The sequence below is a fragment of the Lissotriton helveticus genome, chromosome 7, assembly GCF_964261635.1.
Source record: "Lissotriton helveticus chromosome 7, aLisHel1.1, whole genome shotgun sequence".
Taxonomy (NCBI): domain Eukaryota; kingdom Metazoa; phylum Chordata; class Amphibia; order Caudata; family Salamandridae; genus Lissotriton; species Lissotriton helveticus.
The window spans coordinates 1,285,052,328-1,285,080,059 of NC_136068.1; the positions used below are offsets into that span (position 1 = coordinate 1,285,052,328).

At 46.7% G+C, this 27,732-nt stretch overlaps 1 long non-coding RNA gene across 1 annotated transcript; it reads right to left on the minus strand.

Annotated features, from left to right (window-relative positions):
* Window positions 1-11,223: 11,223 nt before the first annotated feature.
* On the minus strand, window positions 11,224-17,950 carry LOC144770205 (uncharacterized). Its single transcript, XR_013598827.1, has 4 exons — window positions 17,815-17,950; window positions 17,564-17,702; window positions 16,833-16,947; window positions 11,224-16,307 (listed from the first exon to the last, which is right to left on the minus strand). It is a non-coding gene; the product is annotated as an uncharacterized LOC144770205 (long non-coding RNA).
* Between the last annotated feature and the right edge of the window lie 9,782 nt (window positions 17,951-27,732).

Sequence of the window (27,732 nt, forward strand, 5' to 3'; positions counted from 1 at the left end):
GACGTAGTTTGGTCGGAACTAATGGTGGCGGGAAATTACTGGATGCCTCCGGGGTCGCTTTTGGCAAGCCTTCGGCAAGAAGAGGATACATACCCTTAGTAAGGGCATGCCTCTGTCTGTCTCTCTGTTCAGTTTTGACTTGTTCACCTATCTCGATCAATTCTCTTTCTTGGGCTCGTTCTTGGGATTCTCTACTTAATTCTGATTTTCTGATTTCTTTTTCGGTTCTCTTATGAGCTTCTTTGCGCCATAACTCGATGGCATCTTTCTGTGATTGTCTGGCTTTCTTTTTCCATAATGCTTCTTCTACTCGCATGATGCACTCGGCATCCCATGTACCCGATACGGGCCATCTATACTTTTCTTCTAACTGTTTGGTATATTCTACCCATAAATCTAGATACAATATGGCGCTTATGCCATGTTTCTGATACATAAAGTGACCTGGACTGTCCCTGGGCGGGACGGGAACTGCTGCTTCCAGCAGACCCTTTCTAGTCTTTAACTGACGTAACTTGGAAAATATGGGCATGACTGAACTGTAATCTAGACACAATACAATACACAATAAACACGATACTTATTTCCCATTCATACCACGGCATTAGAATACATGAAAAACATTTAAAATAACAGTTCGAACAGAATACTACCTGGAAATACTGAGAACAGAACACATGAATTTTCTCGAGAACAGAAACTGACTAGAACAGAAACTAGATGCACTGCTGAAACAGTACGAAACTTACCGGTCTCTTAAAGAGACACGTCAGGACCCGCATCCACCGAAGTGGACACTTCGTTTGTGGGACTGTGTACCACCAACCCACAGACCAGAGTCAATTAAATTGACCCTGTCTAGATACCACCCCAGTAACGGTACTCACCGGGCAGCAAGAACGGAAGGCCTCGGACTGGACTGGACTGCTACGACGATGACGACGAACTTCGGACTTCGGACTTCAGTTACGGGTGGACCTCCGGATACCTCGGACCTTGGACTCTTGGCTTGGGCTCTGGTCGGGACTCGCCGCGTTCCTCCACCGTCTCGTCTGGATGCTGGACCGCCTCCTCCGTCTCCTCCGTGGGCCTGAGGGATACTTGAGCAGAAATATCTGCCACTGCGCAGAAGAGTTCCGTCACGACTGCAGAGGGTCAGGGGGTCGGCGTGGCTTCACCGACGCGTGGGGAAAGGGCAAGTCCCTATTCGGGCACCATTATGTGGTATATAAATAAATAATACCGGATCTATTTTTGAATGAATGAATGAATAACAGATAGCTCAATAAATAAGAGTCAAAATTCGAGGTAGTAGGAGTTTTGCAGGTTTAATACAGCATAAGGACAGGAACAGGACAACCTGCATAGGAATAGGATGACAGGGCCCAGCAGCTGCTGGGGCTGGATCTGGGATGAGCGCGCTAACTTTTAATAACAATACATGAGCATATATACATAGCGCAAACACATAGCATTACATTGCAGTAGGCGTAGCAGTGGGTGGAGCAGAAGGTGTGACGCGTAGCAGTCGCGAAAGATAAGGGATAACGAAGGTGTAACTCAGACATGTGATGCAAACGTAACAGAATATGTCATGAATGGGCGGGAACCATGGAGGAGGCTACCTAAGGAGCCGGGACCTCTAACCTGGTGGTGCGCGCAAACTGGTAATGACGTGTTACGAGGAGAAGCTGGGGGCTATGAACTCTGTGCTAGGAGCAGAGACTGAAGTCTGGAGGGTCGGAGCGACATGTACCTAAACCCTATCTAGTATCTGATGTTTAGGGAACATGTTGATATAAACTAGAAGTCATGAGGGGAAAAGCTAACTGACTCTAAGACTAGAGCATGCATTTATTCTACATGTAGTGCGTGATGAAGAATATTAAATGACCATTAAATACAGTATTTCTCTTAACATGGAGCCGCATAGGCTAGACAATGACGGAAACTATTGATGCAGTTCAGTAGCTTAGGAATGCAGAGAAGGAGGACTAAACTGATAGCTGGAATCACAACATAGTCTTGGCAGACTCAGAGGCAGAGCCAAGCTGCACCGGGCACTGCGAGGCAGGAAGTAAGTGAAAGGTCGAGGATACAGGTGGGGGCTGGATCGCTCCTCAGCGAGGCTCAGGAGACAGGAGCTAAATCTGATGTCCGGGCCCTGTTGAGGCCTGGAAACGGGGACTTTATAATGAAATAATGTGCACACTGAGAAACGTGGCAACATTACTTTACATAAGCCTGATATTCGTAGTATTCACGGGGACTGGGAAATGACATACCAGAGGTGGACACAACTATAATTGCGTCATTAATCGGACATGGGGAGTACATATGCATATTTAATCATGCACACATAACATATGATGGATGACACGTAGGGACACAGAACATGACAAAATTTACTTTTCCACAACTTCATGCAAGGGAAGAAGCCTGAAACAGTCACCTTTCTCTTTCTTTTCTTTTCATAGTGGCTATTTACAAGGTGATCTTTGAAAGAATTTCCCCTTTCTATAAGTGATTAGGGGATAATCAGATATTGACTTTCCGATTACGGAGTCTGATTTCAGAATCTTCCAATTCTTGCGCATTATATTGAAAACTTCTGGCGATTTTTCCGAAAAATCAGTGATTAGTCTAGTTTTGGTATCTGAGGGCCTGAGTTTATCAATTAGCAGGTCTTTCCTTTCTACTAGATCACTTCTCATTTCTGCTTGTCTTAAGATTCCTTTTCCATAGCCTCTCTGCGAGAATCTCTTTTTAGACTGTTCCTTGGCTCTCTCAAACTCCTGTGAGGTTGAGCAGTTGCGTTTTATTCGCAAAAACTCTCCCAGGGGAATATTGTTAACGACACTGCGGGGATGGTAAAAAAAAAAAAAAAAAAAAAAAATATATATATATATATATATATATGTATATATATATATATATTCGGCATAAAGACGTCCAGCAGCATGCAGCAGCAGAACAAACGAGACAAACCCAGTGTTTGTGAGTAGTGATTTTAATTACTCATCACCATACCGTACCGCCATGACGCGTTTCGGTGCAAACAGCACCTTGATCACATGACATCGATACAAGGCGGGCGTGCTCTATTTAAAGGGCTCAGAACCACTGGTCAGTCACTGATTTGCATAGATATAGAAGATATACTATCACAAAACCGGTAATTGCATGAATGCATGATCGTACTATTGGCACACATAGATTAAATCGTGACATATGGCTAAAGATCTTACTTATGCATTAAGTTTTGATGTTGAATAAATAAATAAATAAACATTCATATTATACACGTCCATTTACAATTCATCAATTTACATAACTAGCAGCAACAAGTAAAATGTAAAAACTTTTTGTGCAACATTACGCAATGTAAACAAACTAAATTGCATCACGGGAGAATTTGCTATATGTTATGTAAACAACAGGCATTGTTCAATTAAATATATATAAAAATATATTAATTACTCTATACCTATGTACATATATACAAAAAACCATATAAATACAAAAATCATGAAGTATCTACATATATAAAAATTCTGTTGAATTTGTGATCTAATTCATATAGGACTCCCTAACTTTTGAAATGTTACCATAGTGGAATAACCATATGTCCTAGGGATAACTCCCTAAATAAAGTATATTTGTGTGCCCACTTAACCTGTAAGTGACTAGTGATTGACTATCCTTTGGTTCTTGAGCTGTTACGTGCAACCAAGTGCGAAAATGTGAAAAAATATATATAAAATATTAATTTTAAATGTGATATTGAAATGAGGCAGTTGCTATGTTCATTCAAGGATGTACCGCAATATATGAATTATTTAAAGATAAGTGTGGCAGTCCTCCCCCGCAATTAATCCATTAGGGCTTTTTGTATCCAGCAGGATAATGTGACGAGTTTCTAATCTGCGCAGCAATAGATCACGGTCTCCGCCCCTTCTTTGAGGAGGGACTGTGTCTATTACAAAATAGCGCAGTTCAGAGGCCTTTTTATTGTGTACTGAGCCGAAGTGCCTGGCTACCCGGTACGCAGTGTCACCGTTGGTTATGGCTCTTAAGTGCTGGAGTATACGCTTGTAGACGTGCGGCCTCGTGCTTCCAACATAGCGGAGGCCGCAGGGACACTCCAGCACATACACTGCGTACTCGGTGCGACAGGTCAGCTTGTACCTGATGGTAGTCGGAATCTTATTGAAAGGCGTAGCATAATCTTTCCTGCTGACCCCATTTTTGCATGCCTTGCAGGTTGAACAACGAAGGAACCCTTTACTCTAGTTCAACCATGGAGTCTCTACCCATGTTTCTGGACTACTAGATACCAGGCAATTACCAAGTGTTCTCGCTTGCTTATAGGCAATCATGGGAGCCCCCTTAATTTGATTGCCTAATACTGGATCACTCGTAATGAGTGCCCAGTTGCGTTTGATAATATTTCTGATTGTGCGGTGTTGGTTATTGTAAGTGAAAATCAAACGAGTTGTATTTTCATCTTTGCGTTTGGTAGACTGCACTTCACTTGGTGTGGTTTCCATGGATTCTATGAGATTGCATGGTGTAATTGCTAATAGTGAGGTTCTTGCTTGCGCATTTGCACGATTCATAGCCCTCTCTATTACAGCCTTGCTATATCCTCTCTGGCTGAATCTCATAGCACATTCTGACTGCGCTCTTAGACATCCTGCATCAGTCCTACAGATACGTCTAATGCGGAGCATTTCGCAGTAGGGTATGCTCCTGATTAGGTGGGCGGGGTGATGGCTACCTGAGTGGAGGATACTATTACCTGCTGTTGCTTTTCTAAATAGCCTGGTTTCAAGTTTACCTCCACTCACAAAGATTTCCACATCTAAGAAGCAAATTGAGGTGTCACTGATCTGACTAGTGAATTTGAGGTTCATGCAATTGTCATTAAGATTGTTGATGAACTCCTCAGCCTCTTGTGTGGACCCATCCCAAATCACGAAAAGTTTGTCTATGTACCTTAACCACAGAACAACTTTGGTGGCCATTATGTCTCCGAAGTTAGTCGACAGGACCTGCTCCTCCCAGTATCCCATATGTAGACAGGCATAACTGGGAGAGAAGCAGGCCCCCATCGCTACTCCTCTTATTTGTTGAAAATACTGTTTCCCAAAGAGAAAGAAATTGTTCTCCAGACACAGAGTGATCATGTCGATGACCATGCGTGTGTGTTCTGTATATAATTATACATCTATATATATTTATCGGTTGACCTTTAGGTGGCTCCATCAGTGTTAGCCCAAACCGAATCTGCCAATGTGTGCCCCATAAAATTCACTTCTATAGACTCCAAGGTTAGACATAGCCTCAGTGCTTATACGGTGGATCAGATTAATCTGCGTCATAGGGAAAAGTCCTCTTTCACAACATCTGCTATAGTAACGAAATAAAAAATCATTCTACCAAATAAGGTAACTCCTTGACATTTCTAAAAACATGCCATCGGTTATGGATTTGGACACCAATCCGACTAAGTATTCCTTTAGAAACATCCACAATGAAATGAAAACACAAGGTTTGATTGTACCTTGTAATATAAGCATGTGCTGGCTAGGTTGAGTAAACCTGTTTAAGAATTCATTCCTCCAATCGACAGACTTCAATCACAGCTCCAGGCACTGTGGAGGCCTACCGACCTTTAATGATTCGCACTGCCCTCATGCTGGTCGTCAGGTCCCGCCCCTCCCCCACTGGCTGCAGCAGCAGTCTGGCCCTCTGGCTTACAGCCATTAAACAAGCATTTGTAATGCAATATGTCTCGCACTTGTGGGAGTTTGAGCTACAGCATTGTAAATGACAATGACTTTTATGTATCTATTGGTTTTCAAACAGATTAATAAAAGACATTGTCATTTACAATGCCAATAGCTTAAACTCTCGCAAATGCAAAATCTATTGCATTGCACAGGCTTGTTTTTATATAGTGTCTAGTACTATAGATGGCCACTTCTAAGTGCACTGTTACTATTAACCAATGTAGTCGTGCTCTGGAAACCAACATGAGAAACTGAAAGGCTGAGTTGGCCGTGCTGGGATTTGGACTTGTGATGCAAATGTTGGAGGCAAACTTTTACACCCCAGAACCATCTTTCCTGCTCGACTTTGGTCCATATCAAAGACCTCTGAAGCCTGAGGTGACATAGCTCAGGTGGGTATTGCACCTGTTAAGAAATCTAAACGTGCAGGGCTCTTAAGTGTCCCAGGTACATGCGCGAGTGGCTTAAACAGGCCACTTTTTGCATCCTGGGATTTATAGTCTTGTTTATTGCATCACAAAATAAGGACTACAAGACCCAGAATACCAAGTAAAAACCTGGACTGGATTACACTCTCATATGGATCTAGGAAACTTGAGTGCTTTGATATCCACTTTCTGCCACTACTTGTTTTTCCTTTCATTCTTTCCCTATAGTGCTGTATAACATGTTGGTTAGTATGTTCACTTTGCTGGATTTGATTGTAATATAAAAAAATTTTGCCATATGCAGGTTCCACAGAAACTAATTTTCCTCTAACAAGTTTTGGAATGAATGAGTACCAGGATAGGAGATAAAGGGATGTTAGTTCAAGAGTTCTCCAGTTTCCTTTTCCATGCGCGACTAACTCCATATAATCCCGATTTCTTCTATGCATTCTAGTTCTTCTGAATTTATACTGTGGTGTACTAGAAGGCAAAAACACACATCAGGATTAGCTGGAAAGAAGAAACGTCCTCTGCATACACCAATTAACTCTTTTTATTTAATATTCAACACTTCATAGGAGTGAATGTGTTTTCTTGCTTTCTGCAATGTGTGCTGCTGCATGCTGTCTCACAAAGCATTGGTAACACTAATAATTCAACCATTTAAAGCTGCACCTTTTCTACTTTATCGATGCTTGTTCAGGTTGAAAGATATTTTCATTGATTGCAGAAATGCACTTTTCGTTTTCAATGAGTACAATGGTTTTTATGTTTATTATTTCTCTCTTGCTGCTCCTCAGGCATCCAAACTTCCATGCTTTGGGAAAGCCAGTGTGTGTTGCCTTTCTAATGCTGATCCTGTGCAGCGTCAGAAAGGCGATTGGTGCAATGGAGATGCAATAGATGTGCTAGATGGGCGTGTAAAGAGCAAGAAAGCCACACAAGATGTGGAAGAGCTAAAAAAAGCACTAGAGAGCTGGAGCAACACAGAGAGCACAGTAGAGGTGGGAAAGTCATTGAGTTAAAAGGATGGTACAGAAGCTATGCACCTCCTAAGGTGGGTAGAGGTGGTGGGGTGAGGAGGGATTTTTGGGGGAAAACACAAAAAGAGAAACAAAAACCATGGAAAAAGAGGCAATCAAATGATCATTGATAGTGGGCTGACCCAAAACCCACTCTAAGGGGTCTATTAGGATGGCCGACGGATTGCCACCGCCATGCAGGCGGTGGCGATCCGTCCTCCATCCCTACCCGTCCGCCACCTTTCTTCCCCCCGCCATATTACGATGGCGGGGGGACCGTGGCGGAGGGGAAGACCATCCGCCGCTTTTCCGCCGCGGTCGGCTTGCGACCGTGGCAGAAAAGGCCTGATATGGTGGCGGTGTCTATCACACACCGCCAGCCATATTAGGATGGCTGGTGAGGAATGCCTTTCTGTGGCGGCAATGCCGCCACGGAAAGGCATACGGTCGTGGCTTTGGGGGCCCGTTGCGGGCCCCCAGGGTGAAGGGGGGGTGTGGGGTGCACATGGTGGATACCTATGGTACCCCCCAGCATTTCAATGTACACCATGACAGGCACCGCGCGGTGCTTGTCATGTTGTGCATTGAAATGTACAACGTGCATTTTTTGCATTGCGGCGGCCGGTGCTTCAAGCACCGTCTGCCGCAATGTAAAAAATGCGGGATGCACCCGCCACTGTGGTGGATGCATCCTTATTGGGGGCACGGTTCCTCCACCCTTGTGGCGGACGGTACAGGCCCCCGACAGGATGGCGGACGGACAAAGTCCGTCTGCCATCCTAATGGACCCCTAAGTGTTGGTAGTGTACACACTAAGGGGTCTATTAGGATGGCGGACGGATTGCCACCGCCATGCAGGTGGTGGCGATCCGTCCGCCATCCCTGCCCGTCCGCCACCTTTCTTCCCCCCGCCATATTGCGATGGCGGGGGGACCGTGGCGGAGGGGAAGACCGTCCGCCACTTTTCCACCGCGGTCGGCTTGCGACCGCGGCAGAAAACGCCTGTTATGGTGGCGGTGTCTATCAGACACCGCCAGCCATATTAGGATGGCCGGTGAGGAATGCCTTTCATTGCCGCCACGGAAAGGCATACGGTCTTGGCTTTGGGGGCCCGTTGCGGGCCCCCGGGATGAAGGGGGTTTGGGGGGTGCACATGGGGGGTACCTATGGTACCCCCCCAGCATTTCATTGTACACCATGACAGGCACCGCGCGGTGCCTGTCATGTTGTGCATTGAAATGTACAACGTGCATTTGTTGCATTGCGGCGGTCGGTGCAGGCAGGCGTAGCCTGACAGGGTTGCGTGCTCAACGTTCAGTGGGGTGTCTGGCTATCAGCACGCCTCTCACCGGCTGCACGTGGCTTCTTGTGGGGCTTGCCTTACGCCCAGAGGTTAAACAAGCACTTTATCTGGTTTACCACTGCCTCACTTGCGTCGCAGCGGCGGAACATTGGCTGAGTTCTCTGCTTCTCCTCCACTGACAGGGCCCACCCCTCAAGATCAGTCAGTACTGCGGCTGCGGGTATTCGTTGGCTGGTGTCCTTGTCCTCCCGTGAGTGATGGCAGCATGGCGGCAGGGGTGCCGGCCCATATGCACAGGCCCCACGCCATATCTCAAGGCTGCTGCTGCGTCAGACCCGCCTCATCGCCATTGTTGCGTCGGGGCCTTAGGTTTACATGGTGACAATCACGGACACAGACACACCAGGGTAACGTACAGTAACTGGCCACAAGCATGTGCACCCTTTTATTGACAGGCTCACGTCACTCATGATGCCTGTGAGGGATGCATGTGGGGGTGCAAGTGTGCCCACCCCCGTAAGGGAGTGGCTACTAACTTGGTGTCTGTCGAGACACTAGAACGTGTCTCGCAGGACACAACACTGCCTGGGGTGATTTACAAAAAGATAATTTGTTTCTCATCATTGTCCTGCTTGCGTTTGAACTCCTGGATGCAGCTGGCGGGCTTGAAACTGGAGTAATTAACAGATGCCATGTAAATAAAGTTTGAGCTACCCCACTCCCTAGTCCACCCAGCAAGACTTTGCTGTGTTATGCAACAGAACACCTCTATGTGTGCGCGAGGCTTCTGGTGATGTGTTCATTTCCTGTCTTAATAAACAAATGTCCCACCCTCTACAAAATAGTGTTCGGTGTAAGGCAATGCTTATACTGCAGAGTCCTGTCAAGTGCCATGTATCATGGTTTAGGGTAACTCATTTTAGTTTTGGTACCCGCATTACCGCACTAAAATGTAAAGTCACGCTTTTTGAAGTTTCCTGCTCACAGAATTGTCCAAGCACTTCAGTTTGCTCTTAGCTATAAAGCCAAAGAGAGTTATTTTCTGTGTTCCCCAGGCAGTGTGAGCCACAGCCCAGGGTGGGGGAGAGGTGTCTGGTTTCCATAGATACCACTCATCTCTGCCCGGGCTGGGCTTGTTTACTTTGTATGTGTGTTCCGCTATTGTTTGAAGTTGGCAAGTCTGTGAGTCAGTGATTGCAAGGTTCCTCAAAGGGATAGGGAGCACAGAGCTCATATAATCGAAGAGGCTCATGTTGTTGTATGAAACTGATGCAGCAGGAAGCTTTTAAAAATGTGTCTTTACCCAATGAACAATTGATCTCACTAGGCCCATCTCATTATCAAACCCTCTGTCATTCAATAGTCTCACTAGTTCTCTGAATTCTACAAAACCATGGTCCTCCATGGATCTTTTTGTCAAGCTGACAGGGACTGGAATAATAAAGGCGTGAACAATTATTCTATGAGGAACTGGAATAAATAAGTGTTACCTCAAACCAAATATATACCCCTTCTCAGCCACAGATACAAATGCCTTGAGACAAGAAACATGACCAAAAGAAGAAAACAAAATCGACATAGATAACTCATGAAATACATGTATCTAATGGCTCGTATAGCATGGACAATTCAAGAAAATACATTTCAACTGAGATTTAATAACAAGATTATTATTGCAAGTAGCTGCACAGCACTAAACAGAATATCAATAGACAGGTGGAAAATCCTCTGTGGAGAGAAACAGGATTCATTTTGAAGTTCAGTTATTAATCATACAAACCAAATCAAAGCTGAGCAGTTCAGGTTCGTCCTCAGTTAGATCTGGTCATGTCTGATCTGCAGCATCATATGCCAGAGTCGGAGACAGATACCCTCTCAGTCAAAAGGTTATTTCCCTGCACACTTTACCAGCCAGCAAAGTACAGGATTTCGAGGCCGCATTTGGATGTAGTGCAGGTCATGAAAGGCTATTCTACCCAATGTGAATGGAAAGGGGCAATAGGAAAGATAATAGGGATCAAACGTCTGTCCGAAAGCATGCCAGTCAGGAAGGAACAATTATAGCCAGCCCCCACTCCTCCTCCGATAGGGCAATTATACTTCAAATTTTCCAGGTTTACACCCCTTAACAAATCCATTCCATCAGTCCATGGGGTTCTCATTGGTCACTCATAGTGGGTTGGTGTGGGGTGATCAGTAAAATGCACAAATCTGAGAGAATTAGGTAATCCTTTTTGCAAATTTCATTAAGTTCCATTAAGTTAATTTGCGTTCCTATTTCGTCATTTCCACAGAAGTAGGTGGAGTTTGGTTTTGCTTACAGCCCGTGCGTTCCCAGGCGACATTTCCTGGGTTTGCAACAATACTGTTACATTTCTATCGAATGTACTTCTTAGTGAGAAGTGAGTCCTTTGTTAGCAAATGCAGAAATGAAACTCCACAGAAAGTTCTCATAGAGCTTAGGTGACGGTCTCACATGATTTTACATTAAAACAGGGTGAAAGAAGCATTTGAGGCCTAAATACAAAATTTAGCTGCATCACTACCGGTCAATTCCATTATGAATCAACCATTTTCATATATGCATTTCGATTCTCTCCATTATAGCAGTTATAGTTTCTTTCAGGTACTACACCTCAATATTAGGTGCTACTGAAATAAAATATCAAGCATTATTTGTACATTGTCTTTTATCAAATCATATTATTTACGTGTCACTCTCAATACATGTGTTATTGGTAGACGTTACAAGAGTTCAAATTTGCCCTACTTAAAATCTCGTTAAAGAACTTTATTATGCATATATATATTTTCAGGTACGATACACATTTAAATGTTATTTTCACACAACTCTCTATGTTAACAATGTTTTATTTTCTCACAACTCTTAAATACGTTCATGTGTAGTTTCTCATGTTATTTCTTTTACTTGATTCACATTTTCGTATTCATCATTCAGAACGCTTTGCATGCTTTTACGATGCAGTATGTATTCTCACATTTTTTGTCTTAGCCGGTTAACATGTCGTTATCAGGAAACATTTGTCGAAATGATCTTTTACCTGTGAGAATTGATAAAGGTAGACATCAGTTAATATCTAAGCTCCATCAAAACCAAGTAGACCACTGATAGATATCGGAGTGGGATGAGGGGAAAAAGGTCTGGGGATGTCTCAATTGTGAGAATATTTGAATATAGCGTTGTCTTGAACTTTTTATGATGTGTTCTTTTTTACAATTTATGAATATTCTGCAAAGTCTGTCACTTCGCTTACACCATAAACGCATCTTATGCTGCAGTTGCATTTTGTGCTAGAGAAGGGCACCAGGATGAGCCCAAACTAAAACAAGCACTGGCAAGGTTAATATGTTTGGCGTTGGAAAGCGAGCCTATTGCAACCACAAGGCACAAATAAAAACCAGGCAGCCACTTACACGTGGATGCCGAACAGTTGGAAGAAAAATTGTAAATGTAGAAATAAATTAACTATTTCACATAGTTACAATAGAACAGTATGCTGCTTCTTAGTACACAAGTTACTTGGAAAATCAAAATAAAACATTTTTGTCAGATGTCCTAAGTGTGATGTGGGTCTTTTGCTTACTGTGCCCTTGGAAAATGTGGCCTAACAAGGCTGATAAGGTTTGAAGCTCCTTCTGTTACCATTAAAAGAGGGTGTGGCCTGCTGGCCTAGGCTCACTTGGACTGTTTCTATTGAAGAAGGAATAAGACTTGGTGGTCCCTATATGAAGTGGCACAGTAAGCAAATAATAAATGATACATTGGAATGAAGCCCAGAGTAATTATAGGTTACTGAAGTTAATTCAAAAATTCCACCCTACACGTTTTTTGTTACAATAAAAAAATTTACTCTAACATGCCCGTAAGTCTCCTTTTTCCGGTCTGGCCTACGGACAGATTTTGTTGAAAACCAAGGGGTCCATTAGGATGGCGGACGGTCCCCGACAGGATGGCGGACGGACTTTGTCCCCAATTAGGATGCATCTGCCACAGTGGCGGGTGCATCCCGCATTTTTTACAGAGGCCGTCACGCCGAATGACCCAGCGCCTTCATGCACAGCGCCGTAATGGGCTGCATGGCCTGCTCCGAGTAGAAAGATGGTGTGGCCCAAATTGAATCTCAGCCCCGTCTCCCAGACAGCAGCGGAGAAACAGGCTGCGGGCTGCACCGCATATGAAAGGCAGTGTGTTTCAATGAATGTAAGTGAAATTAACCAGCTACACGGTTCAACCCACCTGCTGCTTGCTGCGAGTGCATGCTGAAACAGCTAATGCCTCAGTGGTACGCCAGTTGGTGAGTGGAAGTGGCTGTTGGCAGGCCGCGTCTGAACTCAGAAGCGTGGTGTTCGGTCTGCACACTCGGCGAGGCACCAGGATAGCCAGCGAGCATAGGCCGAGCGCTGAGGAACAGGGTGTAACAGCGCCACCTGGTGGTGTCTCATGGCATCACACCCTGTAATACACAGCCAGCCAAACCTAAAGTGTGTGACTCACACATGCCGCAGTCAAACGCATGCATGATAGGAAGAAAAGCCAACAGAGAAGTGCAGCGCTCCACCCACATGAGAGGTGAGACCCTTCATCTCTGTCCCATTTCTACTGATCCAGCACAGCCTGGGAGTAGGAACACAAGGACTCCCTTACACAGCACAGCTGGTGAGAGGCTGTAGCTGGCCTGCAAGGTATGGAAAGTGGCTGCAGCGCCACTTAGTGCCATGAGGTTACAGTGCGCCTGCACTGAGAAAAACCCGGCACCGGCGTCTCCAGCCCTGCCATATCCCAGGCGAAAGTAAGCATCACCAGGGAAGAGACAACACGCTCCTGGACCACGAAAACAACCGGTTGCTGCAACAAGCATTTTGGGGCAAGGCATGCCCGCTGTGAAGTACACCACTGCTGCAAATTGTCAGGCAGCAGGAAAATGACCCCAAGGAAAGACAACCCACAGTGCGGGCAGACTGCGCACCCTGGTGTCTCTTGGTGTACACCACTACACTTGCAACCCAGAAAGTTGGCCTGTAGCAAAAGGAGAACCAAAAGTTGCCCAGCCAAGGACGCAGCCAAGAGTTCAGTGAAAGGAACAGGACCAAAAGCAGCCAAGCCCCATAAAGGTGCAAGGAGGAACGTGCATCCATGCGTGCAAACACCATTAGCAGGAGTGAACAACCAGTCGCATAGCAACGTCTCGAGGGGGCCATCCCCACTGACCGCGCACAAAAGACTGGTGCAGAGAGCGCATCACCAGTGGCTGCCCAACGCCACCACAAGAAAGAAGAGTGGCCACACGCCCCTGATGGTGAACGACCACCACTGCAAGGAAGAAGAGCAGGCACGCAGGGTGCTAGAATAGGGTGCTCTTGCAACGACGAAGCATGCACCGCCTGAGGTACGTGACACATGTGCCCAGAAGATTGTCAGCAGAGGTGAAAGCCCAGGAGGAAAAGAGACCTCTCCAAAGGAAAGAAGCACTGCTGAAATCCGCAGGGAGATCCCATACATCTCCACAGCAGCAACAGCAATGGAGCCCAGAAGGGACCATACACAGCACAGTGTCCTTCCTCACACTGCCTACAGCAGGAGTTGTCAGTGACCCAAGGCTGACGAGAGGAGAGTCATACACTACGAGTGGCCAGCCTCCACCACAGCTCACCACAGCCTGTGGAAGCCATTCCATGGAGAGGGAACGCCCCGAGTAGGAGAGTCAAGAAGCCACAGCTCACCACTCCCTGTGGAAACCATCCCATGGAGAAGGAACACCCGGAGTAGGAGTGTTGAGAAGCTGCCTGAAGAAGGAGCACCCAAGATGAGTGGCAGCTCGCCACACAGCAGAGAAGAGCGACAGAAGTCTCATCTGGATGGGCAAGAGTCCATTGAAGTTAACTTCGCGAACATGGTGCATGTTACTGGACTCGGAGAGGAAGCAGAAGAAGAGTGGAGATCGTGTCACCCAGAAGAGCTGGACAAACGCAGGTGTGTCAAAGACAATGAGAGGAGAAGCACGAGGACCTGTAGCACAAAAAGCCAAGAACACCTTCAAAGACACCAATTAGCCACCAAGGCGAACCAACAGGCCTGGCAACAGCACCAAGGGATCACCACACGTAAGCCGCAGCAAAAGCAAACTGTGTTGCTCCCATCGCTTCACAGTGAGACCGTCCAGCCCCGAGTGTCGCCAGTTGTAGTTGAACGGCATCCCTGCCCTTGACCGCAAATGCCAGAGGTATAAGAGAAGATTCAGAAGGGGCATTCAAGGGGCAACAACGTTCATCCAGAAACCTCCTCTCCTAGTTAATCATCGCCACCTGTCATCCAGGCCCAATGGCAGCTACGTCATCAGTGCCATGTGCATGACACTGCACTCAGCTAGAAACGTGGAAGTGTAACCGGAGGGTCTACACCAAGAATCGGACAACCAGCTGAGGTCAGAAGGGGAAGTCATGAGTGGCAGGGCCGGACGATGAAGAAAACCCAAGCTACAATAGGAGGGAGTCCTGACACAGCGACAGCAAGGAAAGAGGGGGATAACCCGAGAAGGGACTACCAACCGCACAGCGGGGGTCCGAGAGTAAGTCGCACAGCCTGCGTGAACCGAGTCTCAAGCCCTACCTTTCTCAGTCTGTTCATCACTCCTCCGTCCTCAAACTCCCAACAGCCCAAGAAGTCCCAGGACACGAATGCAAGTGCCTCCCCAGAGAACATGGCCACTCCCTGCCTCAGGTGATTGACTCCAGACTAGACGCCTGCATCCATCAAGGCAAGTCATCACCCGCCGTTGTCCCGATTCACCACACGACTGGCAATGCTACCACGCCAGTCCTTATCACGTGCATCTACCAACACTATCTCGAAGGCACATGGATTGGAGTCCTTCACTATTGCCAAACTAGCCAACAAGAAAACTCAGAGGCTACTTGCTAACCCGAACTGCGGCAGAGAGAGCATGGCCTGACCAAGACCCATACCCCCTTGAGGTTTGTGCGAGAGACTGGCGACTGGCTCCTCAGTGGTTGCAGCTGTCCCCAGCCGGCACACACTCAGCCCCATTGCAGCCTACCAGCAGTCCTGTGGCAAGCTCGATGAAGGGCCCCCATAGGCGGGAGAGCGGGAAGAGTCATTGCCCCACCGACAGGTCACCGGACACAGCAAGACAGCCTAATAGAGACTTCAGGCAATACAGAAATAATCCAGTAAACTTTCGCCATGGACTCCAACCATGATTGTCAAAAAAGAAAGAGAAACCCTGCCCCTGAGATAAGTATAGGTCCAACACAAGGATCCTATTAATACAAGGCGACCATCACGTAGGAGTTGGAGCTACACATACACACCACTAGTTTTTATGATTTCAATATTTCATTTTATTTCGTTAAACAATTAGTTATTTTTTTGGATAATTAGAAGGGGATAAAAACACATAACATATATTTAAACATTAGAAAAAAGATTAAATAGATCACATTAAGGGTCCCACACATATCATACCTATCAACACTCAAAACCCATTCATTACATGCAACAAACATTCATACTCTCCACAATGCAGTACATCAATGCCAGTTGGTATACAGGGGGGTGGTTTTTGACCGAGGGGACACAAGTTCAAACTGGTCCAGATGTCACAGTCAGGTGGAATTTCATCCCTCCCTAAGGTCACGCCGACGCGCGTTTCGGTGTATGGGCCGAAAGGGCCACACCTTCATCAGGGCAGAGAGGTACCAATATGCGGGGGACACACTGCTGTGGATATAAAAAAACAGACATATATATATATATATACATTCATATGTTTATACATGAATCCTCAAATGCGCCTTACATTGTTATACTTTATAAATAGTATATCTGATGTAGCACTATATATATTGCATTTCTCTCTCATAGTGTAGCTATATATATATTTTTTAAGAAACAAAACAGTTGTATGGCCTTGCTCCAGCTCCAGGCTTTAGTTCAAAAATTCTAAACGGTCTCTTCTAGGTAGTCCTTGAGGGATCTACAACGCAAACAGAATGCTCCAGCTAGCTCAGGTAACCCCAATGGATGACACACACTCAACACTCATTCTTTTCTCTTTTTAAAAAAAATCTCTTTTACTCAAGCTTGCATTTATGTCTTCATGTATTAGTAAGGAGCGGTTTTAGAAGGATCCTAATGATCTAGACAGGGGGTCCAGTAGTCAGCGTATACAGAAGCTTCAGATTATGACAGATCTCGCAGTCCCTCTGTGTTGATTCATTTTTCCCTATGTTGCCCTTCATTTACCTTGTCTCAGTTTACGGCGAGTGAGCATGAATTCCAATACTCGGGAATCGGGAACACCAGTGCGTCACGAAGTAGATTCTCCGATGTGGGAGTTTTTTTGCACACAGGTCGCAAACTAGTGAATAAATACAAACGACCATTAGTACAGTTTGCTCGGTAATGCATATGGGATAGATAGTTATCAACGTCCCTCAGATGAGCTTTTACGGCGACTCTTTCTTAATTTATTTATTTCTCTAGTGCATTTAACTATTTTGTCTTGATGTCAAGCAGGTCTCCTACAGGCTAATAGACCAGGGATTTATTCACTCTTTTACAGGTTCCTCATCAGTTCCTGTTATCCCTATCGGACACAGGGTAATGCCCAACAATTATGTTACCTTTGCGTGAAACACAGTTTCGGCCAACTCGCTTTCCGGTGATAGTTCTGGGTTAGAGTTTAGAGGTGCACACCTTATTTTCTTTGTACTCCCCAGGCAAATAGATTAGCAAAAAAAACGTAGGGTCAAAACTCCATTTCAGTTAATCGAGCAAAAACGTATTTCTATGCAGTTTGGGCGGGGCGAGGGAGGGTTTTTTCCCGAGTTTTATCAAACAAACTTAATAGGGGATTTTCGTTGTCCCGACTGATAAAGCAGGACCAGGGAGATTTAGAAAAAACAGGAATATCGTTCTGAATATCATCCCAATTGTTTAATTGCACATTTCTAAATAAGCATGATTAGACTTACGAGTTCATTTGGATTGGAGGGTCTCCCGGTCGATTCTCAGTTAAGGGTATATCATCTCAAACTATGGGGGAGGCTTCCTCGCCTAGATCGCAGAGTCCGCGGTTTATTCAGATTGATGGCATGAGTCTACCAGAGTTATCTGGGGGAGTGAAGATATAGAGTGCAAATGTGTTGAGAAAGTTGCACGAATTCGCAGCTTTAAACTAACTATTCCTGTATTACTGGCGTGCTCGATGTTGTAGCGTACTTACTTGTTTTTCTCTGTCTTTGGATCCTGGTGCCCCGTGGCGTTAGAATGGCCATCCGATCGTCCAGCGTTCAGAGGGGCCATGTTGTGGACGCGGGTTTAAATACGGGGTGGGAGATGGCCTAACGTCAGTTTCCGCCGTCGTCCTCAGACATAACTAAACATAGAAGACAGGCTACATTTGCGCCTACAAAGCGGCGGCCATACTGGAAAAGGTTTTAGGAGTTAGTTAAATGCTGTCATATGAAGGTTCCAAAGGGGACTCAATCTGTAGTCCTGGGGACACTTGTTCTTTAGTTAGAACCATTAGAGTTTGACAATATTTGTGATCTCAAAGAGATGACTTATGTAGTCCTCTATTATGACGGGCTCATTGAATAACAATAGGTCCGGGTTGATTACAGGTTTGAGACAAGGACGATTTTAGACAGTGAGATCCCAGTGGCTATGATTATTTTTTTTTTTTTGCAGAGTTTTATATAGCGCGAACTAGAACCGAACCGAATCAGTTATCAGAGCGCTTTACATAGCACCAGTTACGTTACATGAGGACACTTTCATTTTTTTTGTTAGGCACGGGGAGATTAAGTGATTTGCCCAGAATCACAGGGGGTTTTTGGCGTCGTTACCGAGACTCGAACCGAGTTCCCCAGGTCCGAGGTCGAGCGCCTTAGCCGTTAGGCCAACCCCTCTCAATGATTCTATGTAATGGCATAGTGCCATGGGCACTCCTCATTTAGTCCGCAGTTAACTGAATTGAGAAGGAAGATCCAGAATACTTCTCTCTTTTTGCGAAGAGCAGTAGGGTCTATTCCAGGTTTGGCTTCAATTTTCTCCAATATAGACCACCTTAGGTCCTTCTCGTTGTGTTTTTTCTCCACCCAATGTGATACAATGGGGGCTGTCATCTTCTTCAGTCTAATATTTGATTTATGTTCGCCTATTCTTAGGCGGCATTCGCGTCCAGTCTCTCCTACATAGGGGAGGTTACACGGACATAGAATAACATAAATTATATTACTTGTGCGACAGTTGGTCAGCCTCTTATTGCGGGATATAGATATGGAACGATGAAGGGTGGTTATCTTGTCCCCCACAATGGCGTGTGGACATGCTTGGCACGTACCGCATCGGTGATTTCCAAAGATGGGGTTCATGTTTGGGATGGCAGTTTGTAGAGCCTTACTCTTCTCTGGTAGTTTGCCCTTAACCAGAAAGTTTTTTAAGTTTCGGTTTCTTTTGAAGGCAAAAATAGGCCTGGGTAAGGGGGGTTTGTCCTTCTCCAAATTCAGCAAGTGCCAGCTGGAGTTGATAGCTTGGCGCAGTTTGTGATCCAAGTTTGAATGGCGGGTAATGCACACCAATGATTGTGACGCACCCCGTTAATGAACTATTGTTAATCACCACATACCCTCCTCAATGTCAGCGAAAGGAAGCCACCTGGGACCAAAGGGCATGCTTCCACCGGCATGTTACTAGAGTGCAGCTGACATCTCCAAGCAAGCGTTCATGTCCTGAATCACACAGGTTTAATGATGGTGCCCGCCGAGATCCTCCTGCTACAGTCGGAGTCACAAGTCCTGGTATGCTGTCTTCTGGATGCCGACCCGAGAAGCTGATGGACTCTGTGGGGTATATGTTCATTGTTATTTATCCCTACATTTTGGACTAGGGAGCCTTTGTTTTTTCATTAAAATTTGGGAGGAATGTTGTGTCCTGTGAGACACGTTCTAGTGTCTCGACAGACACTACGTTAGTAGCTACTCCCCTATGGGGTGGGCACACTTGCACCCCCACATGCATCTCTCACAGGTGTCACAAGTGACGTGAGCCTGTCAATAAAAGGGGCCAGGTGCACGTGCTCATGGCCAGTTACCATATGTTATCCTGGTGTGTCTGTGTCCGTGATTGTCACCATGCGAGCCTAGGACCCCGACGCAACAGGCAGCAGCATATTTTTCATGGATTCCTAACGCTCGGTGCTGGTAGGGAAAAGCCTTCTGTCTTTCTGTCTTTCGGCGGTTTTGGAAAGAAAGCAGGACTGCTTGCAGGTCAGGAGGTGGGGGACATAAGGCATTTCTATTGAGTCAGTAGATGTCAGAGTTGCAGAAGGCAAGACTGGCCAGTCGGCTTGAACAGCATGTTACAGTCACGCTGTCTCATGGGCCAGAGAGGTAAGGGGACCAATGGTGGCATATGCAGGAAATGCCTGTAACTCGCCCGTTTTGTGAACATGAAGCGTGGCATCCATGCAGCTGAGGGTGGGGGGTAGGGGTTAGGCGGGGATCATATTTAAAAGTTATAGCAGAACCACCATAAAGCGGCCGCCGCGCTGACCTACTAAACAGCATTGCGGGAAACCACAAAGCGGTTTAAGAAAATAGTACTGACAGACTATACTTAAAACCTATAAGGTAACAACAACACAAGAAAGAAGGCCAGCCCTCATGGGAGGTTACAAAAGCAGACAAGGCGGTACTAAGGAGGGACTAAGAAGCCGTGTCACGAATCAAAAGCCAGCACTTAAGAAGGACAATGACACAAGCCAATGACAAATATGGGCGGAGAGTGGACAGGGGATTCAAGTACATATTCCAAGCATGGCTCGCAGAGCAGCGCATGTGCTGCCCAGGCTCGACCTAAAAAGGCAAAAAGACGCGTCTGTGTTTTAACTCTGTTCAAGTGTAATGCCTGTACTGTTACAAATTGAAAGCTTTACAGCTTCACATCACAACGCTCACATTAAGTCCAAATAAGACTAATGCCCGCACATTATCAAAAACCCTTCATATATTTAGTGAAATTCTCAATATTTTGTGTCCTGCGTGATCACTTTTTAAGCTCCAAAGTACAGCGAAAGCATACAAGGAAGATGTCTAGATAAAACATGCATTCTCCTGGACTGCTTCAGTAAGAAAAGAGTTCACAAAAAGAAATAACTAGGAGAAGAACTGAAGCAGCCAATCAGAGAGGCAGTGGCATCTCCTCCGCTAAGGCGGAGGAGCGACGCCCCACTGCCAGGAAGAAGCAAAAGAAAGGAACATATAAAATGATAATAACGTAATATTATTGTCAATTTATTTTGTCCTCCTGCTGCGGCAGCGATCATGATGGGAGGTAGGGCGGGGCTCAGAGCAGGGGTAGAAAACTCCTGTGCGCCATGACAGTTTTGGCGGCCCTCTTAGGCTGCCCAAACCAGTCATGCGCACTTCCCTTTTCTCCATGCAGACTGCATTACAGCCTGCATGGAGAACTTGCCCACCCCTCCAGCCCCTGGCTGAGCGGTGTGTCACAGCAGCATTGTGATTGGCTGCAGAGAGCGTGGGAGCCCTGGTGCTTCCTGCTTCCTGTTTCTAGCAAGAAGCCAGGAAGAGGACGAGACACAGGAGAGGAGGAAGCAGCTGGCCGGCTGGCTGGGAGGCAAGTGATTTTTTTTGTTTACCCTATTCCCCCGCCCCTTCGTCCCACCCGCCCCATCGCTGCTTCTAGGCAGCAGCCGCGACTGCAGAGAGGTGACAAGATGCTGGATGGGCTAAAATCAACAGAGCCAGCTAATACAAAGAAAGTAAGCATGGGCGTAAAATCCGTTCCGCTCGCGGATTTTGCGGATTTTCGGTAAATTCGCAATCCGCGAACTCTAGCGAATTTGCCGAAAATCCGTCAATTCGCACGCGGCAGATTTTTTTGCTTGGTGATCCAATATTGCGGCGCGCGGCGTGGCGCACTGCGTTCACTTTCCGTCATTCAGCGTTTGCCGAGTTGTTTTTCTCGATATTTTGCGAGTGCTGCGCCATTTTGGATCTTGCTGCGGGATCCCGCGGGAGTTGGCGCCCGCGAATACCTAATCGCGGCTTGCCACCTTACCTTGCACAGCACCCATCGCGAGAGTTCGCAATTGCGAACACGTAGGTGCGGCGGGCAGGAACAATCTCGCACTCGCGAAATAGAGATTTTGCAATTCTGCACAAGAAATCCACCAGCAAACAGCATAAACCTTCAGAAAATGATGATTTTTATCAGAATCACTCCTCAGGTTGACATTTGCCTGCATTTTGTTTTGCAAGGAGTACATTTTTGGGGGGGGGGGAGGAAGGAAGTGCCCCACAGTCTCCAACTTCCTGTTCCTGTCCAGCAGGCTCCTCCCAGTGCTTTCTTCATGTGCTGGTTACTTTCATTTGGACTTTGACCTGGAAGGATTACTTTTTGTGGGTGCTGCTGGATATTTGGATTTGAGGCCTTTTTGACTTTCTTTGGATCACCTTTGGATTAGAAATCAACTTTCACAAGTAAGTTTCTTTGGGGCATTACAGTTGCTGCAACTACAATTTTGGAACTTTTTCAGAACATTAAATAAAATATATTGTGGGTAGCCACAGTATCCAGTAGGACCAGGGTTGGTTATGGGTGCATGATACAACTGTTTTGTTGAATTTAAACATCATTGAGGCCATGGATGGGCTGGCATTGTGCTTAATTTTGTGTTTTTTGTTGATTTTTTGGGGCTGCTGTTGGGGCCTTTTGCCCAGGGGTAGTGAGTGGTGCATGGACTGAGTCTGCCTGTGGGGTCTTTTTAATGTAAACATCCTGGATGGCATTGGATTGTGGTGATTTTTGTGTGTTTTTCGTTTTTTTTGGGGTGTACTGTTGATGTGGACTGGCCATGTGGTTGGTGGTGGTGGCCATCTTGAGTGCTGGTACAGGCAACATGTGCTTGGGGTGCAAGGGGCCATTTTGAAGAGAGGCAGTGTCTGAGGCCTGCACTTATTTTGCCTACTTTTCATCCGTTATGCCCAGGGGTAGTGAGTGGTGCATGGGCCTAGTCTTTCTGTGGAGTGTCTTCTTGAATTTAAACACCATTGAGGCCACGGATGGGCTGGGATTGTGCTGAATTTTGTGTTTTTTGTCGTTTTTTTGGGGCTGCTGGTGGGGCCCTTTGCCCAGGGGTGGTGAGTGTTGCATGGGCCTAGTCTTTCTGTGGGGCGTCTTCTTGAATTTAAACACCATTGAGGCCATGGATGGGCTGGGATTGTGCTGAATTTTGTGTTTTTTTGTCGTTTTTTTGGGGCTGCTGGTGGGGCCCTTTGCCCAGGTGTGGTGGTGCATGGACAGAGTCTGCCTGTGGGGTCTCACTCTCTTTAATTTAAACATCCTGGATGGCATTGGTTTGTGGTGATTTTTGTGTGATTTTCGTTTTTTTTTGGGGTGTACTGTTGATGTGGACTGGCCATGTGGTTGGTGGTGGTGGCCATCTTGAGTGCTGGTACAGGCAACATGTGCTTGGGGTGCAAGGGGCCATTTTGAAGAGAGGCAGTGTCTGAGGCCTGCACTTATTTTGCCTACTTTTCATCCATTATGCCCAGGGGTAGTGAGTGGTGCATGGGCCTAGTCTTTCTATGGAGTGTCTTCTTGAATTTAAACACCATTGAGGCCATGGATGGGCTGGGATTGTGCTGAATTTTGTGTTTTTTGTCGTTTTTTTGGGGCTGCTGGTGGGGCCCTTTGCCCAGGGGTGGTGAGTGTTGCATGGGCCTAGTCTTTCTGTGGGGTGTCTTCTTGAATGTAAACACCATTGAGGCCATGGATGGGCTGGGATTGTGCTGAATTTTGTGTTTTATGTCGTTTTTTTGGGGCTGCTGGTGGGGCCCTTTGCCCAGGGGTGGTGAGTGTTGCATGGGCCTAGTCTTTCTGTGGGGCGTCTTCTTGAATTTAAACACCATTGAGGCCATGGATGGGCTGGGATTGTGCTGAATTTTGTGTTTTTTGTCGTTTTTTTGGGGCTGCTGGTGGGGCCCTTTGCCCAGGTGTGGTGGTGCATGGACAGAGTCTGCCTGTGGGGTCTCACTCTCTTTAATGTAAACATCCTGGATGGCATTGGATTGTGGTGATTTTTGTGTGTTTTTCGTTTTTTTTGGGGGTGTACTGTTGATGAGGACTGGCCATGTGGTTGGTGGTGGTGGCCATCTTGAGTGCTGGTACAGGCAACATGTGCTTGGGGTGCAAGGGGCCATTTTGAAGAGAGGCAGTGTCTGAGGCCTGCACTTATTTTGCCTACTTTTCATCCATTATGCCCAGGGGTAGTGTGTGGTGCATGGGCCTAGTCTTTCTGTGGAGTGTCTTCTTGAATTTAAACACCATTGAGGCCATGGATGGGCTGGGATTGTGCTGAATTTTGTGTTTTTGTCGTTTTTTTGGGGCTGCTGGTGGGGCCCTTTGCCCAGGGGTGGTAAGTGTTGCATGGGCCTAGTCTTTCTGTGGGGTGTCTTCTTGAATGTAAACACCATTGAGGCCATGGATGGGCTGGGATTGTGCTGAATTTTGTGTTTTTTGTCGTTTTTTTGGGACTGCTGGTGGGGCCCTTTGCCCAGGGGTGGTGAGTGTTGCATGGGCCTAGTCTTTCTGTGGGGCGTCTTCTTGAATTTAAACACCATTGAGGCCATGGATGGGCTGGGATTGTGCTGAATTTTGTGTTTTTTGTCTTTTTTTTGGGGCTGCTGGTGGGGCCCTTTGCCCAGGTGTGGTGGTGCATGGACAGAGTCTGCCTGTGGGGTCTCACTCTCTTTAATGCAAACATCCTGGATGGCATTGGATTGTGGTGATTTTTGTGTGTTTTTAGTTTTTTTTGGGGGTGTACTGTTGATGTGGACTGGCCATGTGGTTGGTGGTGGTGGCCATCTTGAGTGCTGGTACAGGCAACATGTGCTTGGGGTGCAAGGGGCCATTTTGAAGAGAGGCAGTGTCTGAGGCCTGCACTTATTTTGCCTACTTTTCATCCATTATGCCCAGGGGTAGTGAGTGGTGCATGGGCCTAGTCTTTCTGTGGAGTGTCTTCTTGAATTTAAACACCATTGAGGCCATGGATTGGCTGGGATTGTGCTGAATTTTGTGTTTTTTGTCGTTTTTTTGGGGCTGCTGGTGGGGCCCTTTGCCCAGGGGTGGTGAGTGTTGCATGGGCCTAGTCTTTCTGTGGGGCGTCTTCTTGAATTTAAACACCATTGAGGCCATGGATGGGCTGGGATTGAGCTGAATTTTGTGTTTTTTGTCGTTTTTTTGGGGCTGCTGGTGGGGCCCTTTGCCCAGGTGTGGTGGTGCATGGACAGAGTCTGCCTGTGGGGTCTCACTCTCTTTAATGTAAACATCCTGGATGGCATTGGATTGTGGTGATTTTTGTGTGTTTTTCGTTTTTTTTTGGGGTGTACTGTTGATGTGGACTGGCCATGTGGTTGGTGGTGGTGGCCATCTTGAGTGCTGGTACAGGCAACATGTGCTTGGGGTGCAAGGGGCCATTTTGAAGAGAGGCAGTGTCTGAGGCCTGCACTTATTTTGCCTATTTTTCATCCATTATGCCCAGGGGTAGTGAGTGGTGCATGGGCCTAGTCTTTCTGTGGAGTGTCTTCTTGAATTTAAACACCATTGAGGCCATGGATGGGCTGGGATTGTGCTGAATTTTGTGTTTGTTGTCGTTTTATTGGGGCTGCTGGTGGGGCCCTTTGCCCAGGGGTGGTGAGTGTTGCATGGGCCTAGTCTTTCTGTGGGGCGTCTTCTTGAATTTAAACACCATTGAGGCCATGGATGGGCTGGGATTGTGCTGAATTTTGTGTTTTTTGTCGTTTTTTGGGGGCTGCTGGTGGGGCCCTTTGCCCAGGTGTGGTGGTGCATGGACAGAGTCTGCCTGTGGGGTCTCACTCTCTTTAATGTAAACATCCTGGATGGCCTTGGATTGTGGTGATTTTTGTGTGTTTTTCGTTTTTTTTTGGGGTGTACTGTTGATGTGGACTGGCCATGTGGTTGGTGGTGGTGGCCATCTTGAGTGCTGGTACAGGCAACATGTGCTTGGGGTGCAAGGGGCCATTTTGAAGAGAGGCAGTGTCTGAGGCCTGCACTTATTTTGCCTACTTTTCATCCATTATGCCCAGGGGTTGTGAGTGGTGCATGGGCCTAGTCTTTCTGTGGAGTGTCTTCTTGAATTTAAACACCATTGAGGCCATGGATGGGCTGGGATTGTGCTGAATTTGGTGTTTTTTGTCGTTTTTTTGGGGCTGCTGGTGGGGCCCTTTGCCCAGGGGTGGTAAGTGTTGCATGGGCCTAGTCTTTCTATGGGGTGTCTTCTTGATTGTAAACACCATTGAGGCCATGGATGGGCTGGAATTGTGCTGATTTTTGTGTTTTTTGTCGTTTTTTTGGGGCTGCTGGTGGGGCCCTTTGCCCAGGGGTGGTGAGTGTTGCATGGGCCTAGTCTTTCTGTGGGGCATCTTCTTGAATTTAAACACCATTGTGGCCATGGATGGGCTGGGATTGTGCTGAATTTTGTGTTTTTTGTCGTTTTTTTGGGGCTGCTGGTGGGGCAGTTTGCCCAGGGGTAGTGAGTGGTGCATGGGCCTAGTCTTTCTGTGGGGTGTCTTCTTGAATTTAAATACCATTGAGGCCATAGATGGGCTGGGAATGGGATTGTGCTGATTTTTGTGTGTTATTTCGACTTTTTGGGGTGTATAACTGATGTTCCTCTGTCTTCCATTGCTTGTAGGTGCACAAGAGAGAACCACCAGTGCCAGGAAGAAGTCCTGCTGCGGTGTGTGCAGCACAACGTCGCGTGTGGCCACAGACAACTCTGCAACTTGTGCAACTGCGGCCTGCTGTTCAGAGTGACATCTGAAGAAGATGGCCCCAAAAAAAGTTGCCCGTAGCTCCTCTAGCAAGAAAGTTGCCAGTAAGGAGCAGAAGAAGCAAGTGGCGCCACTTACCAAGGAGACTGGTGTGATGACGACCGCCACATTTTTTGGGATAAAAAAAAGTACGCCTGCAGCAGCAGCGGGGTCTGCTGGGGACCAAGCTGGGAGCAGCACCTCCGCTCCATTGGGCTCAGTGCCACCACCACCACGCCAACTTAGGTCCAAGCCCTTGACTGCTGCAGAGGCAGCCAGTATAGTTGTTCAATCACCATCGACCAGTGATGTTGGCTCATCGCAAGACAGTAGCAGCAATGTCCCTCAATCAACACAGGTTGTTGTAACTCATCTGACGAGTGTTGAACAACCACAGCCGCAACAACAATCACATGTGCAAGTACAAGCCCAAGTACATGTGGAAGGAGAGGCGGCGCAAGGAGAGGAGCAAGCAGAGGTGCATGGAGGGGCACAACAAGTGGCCACAATAGTTGTTCCTCCAGAAGTAGGGGCACACCTGGAAATCGACAATCAAGCCGAGGTATCATTCGAGGAAGCCACTCCTCCTGATGATCATTCATTGTCTTCCACATCCCGAGCAAGGAAAAGATCAAGGGTGTTGGTGTCTACATCTTCTTCAAGCCCACCCCCTTCTGATGATCTGGATCTTACTTGGGAACCAGCAACACTGCCGTCTGAGAGTGAGGTTGAGGAGGCACACCATGATCTGACAAAGGTAGCTAAGCGTAAAAGGAAGGTCGTCGAAACTCTCAAAGTTATGGAGTGTGATGACGCTCAACAAGAAGTGGCGTATACTCCTGCTGCTGAAGACTCTCACGACGACGACGCAGTCATCATCACTAACGTCACTGAAGCCCCAGCGGGCATGCAGCAAACAGACATTTTGACCCTAGCCCGACAGGCTGCTGAGCGTGATGATGAAGTCGACGAGGAGGCAATGGGAACACCAGAATCATTGATGTTAACTAGTACACCACAACGTACCGCTTCCATATTTCTTGCTCGCCAGAAGGGACCTCTATCCACCTCGACCTCAATTAGTGGTGGTGAAAGTGCACAACATAGTAAAGTTCAGCAATACACATCCTCCACTTCATCTGGCATTAGCAGCACGGCCACCACCAGTATCGCCTCCTCCGGCCCCCACAGACATTTCAAGTCCGCAGTTTGGGACTTCTTTAGTGTTTCCACAAAAAGGGAAAACATAGCCATTTGTAGCATTTGTAAGCTTGCAGTTAGTC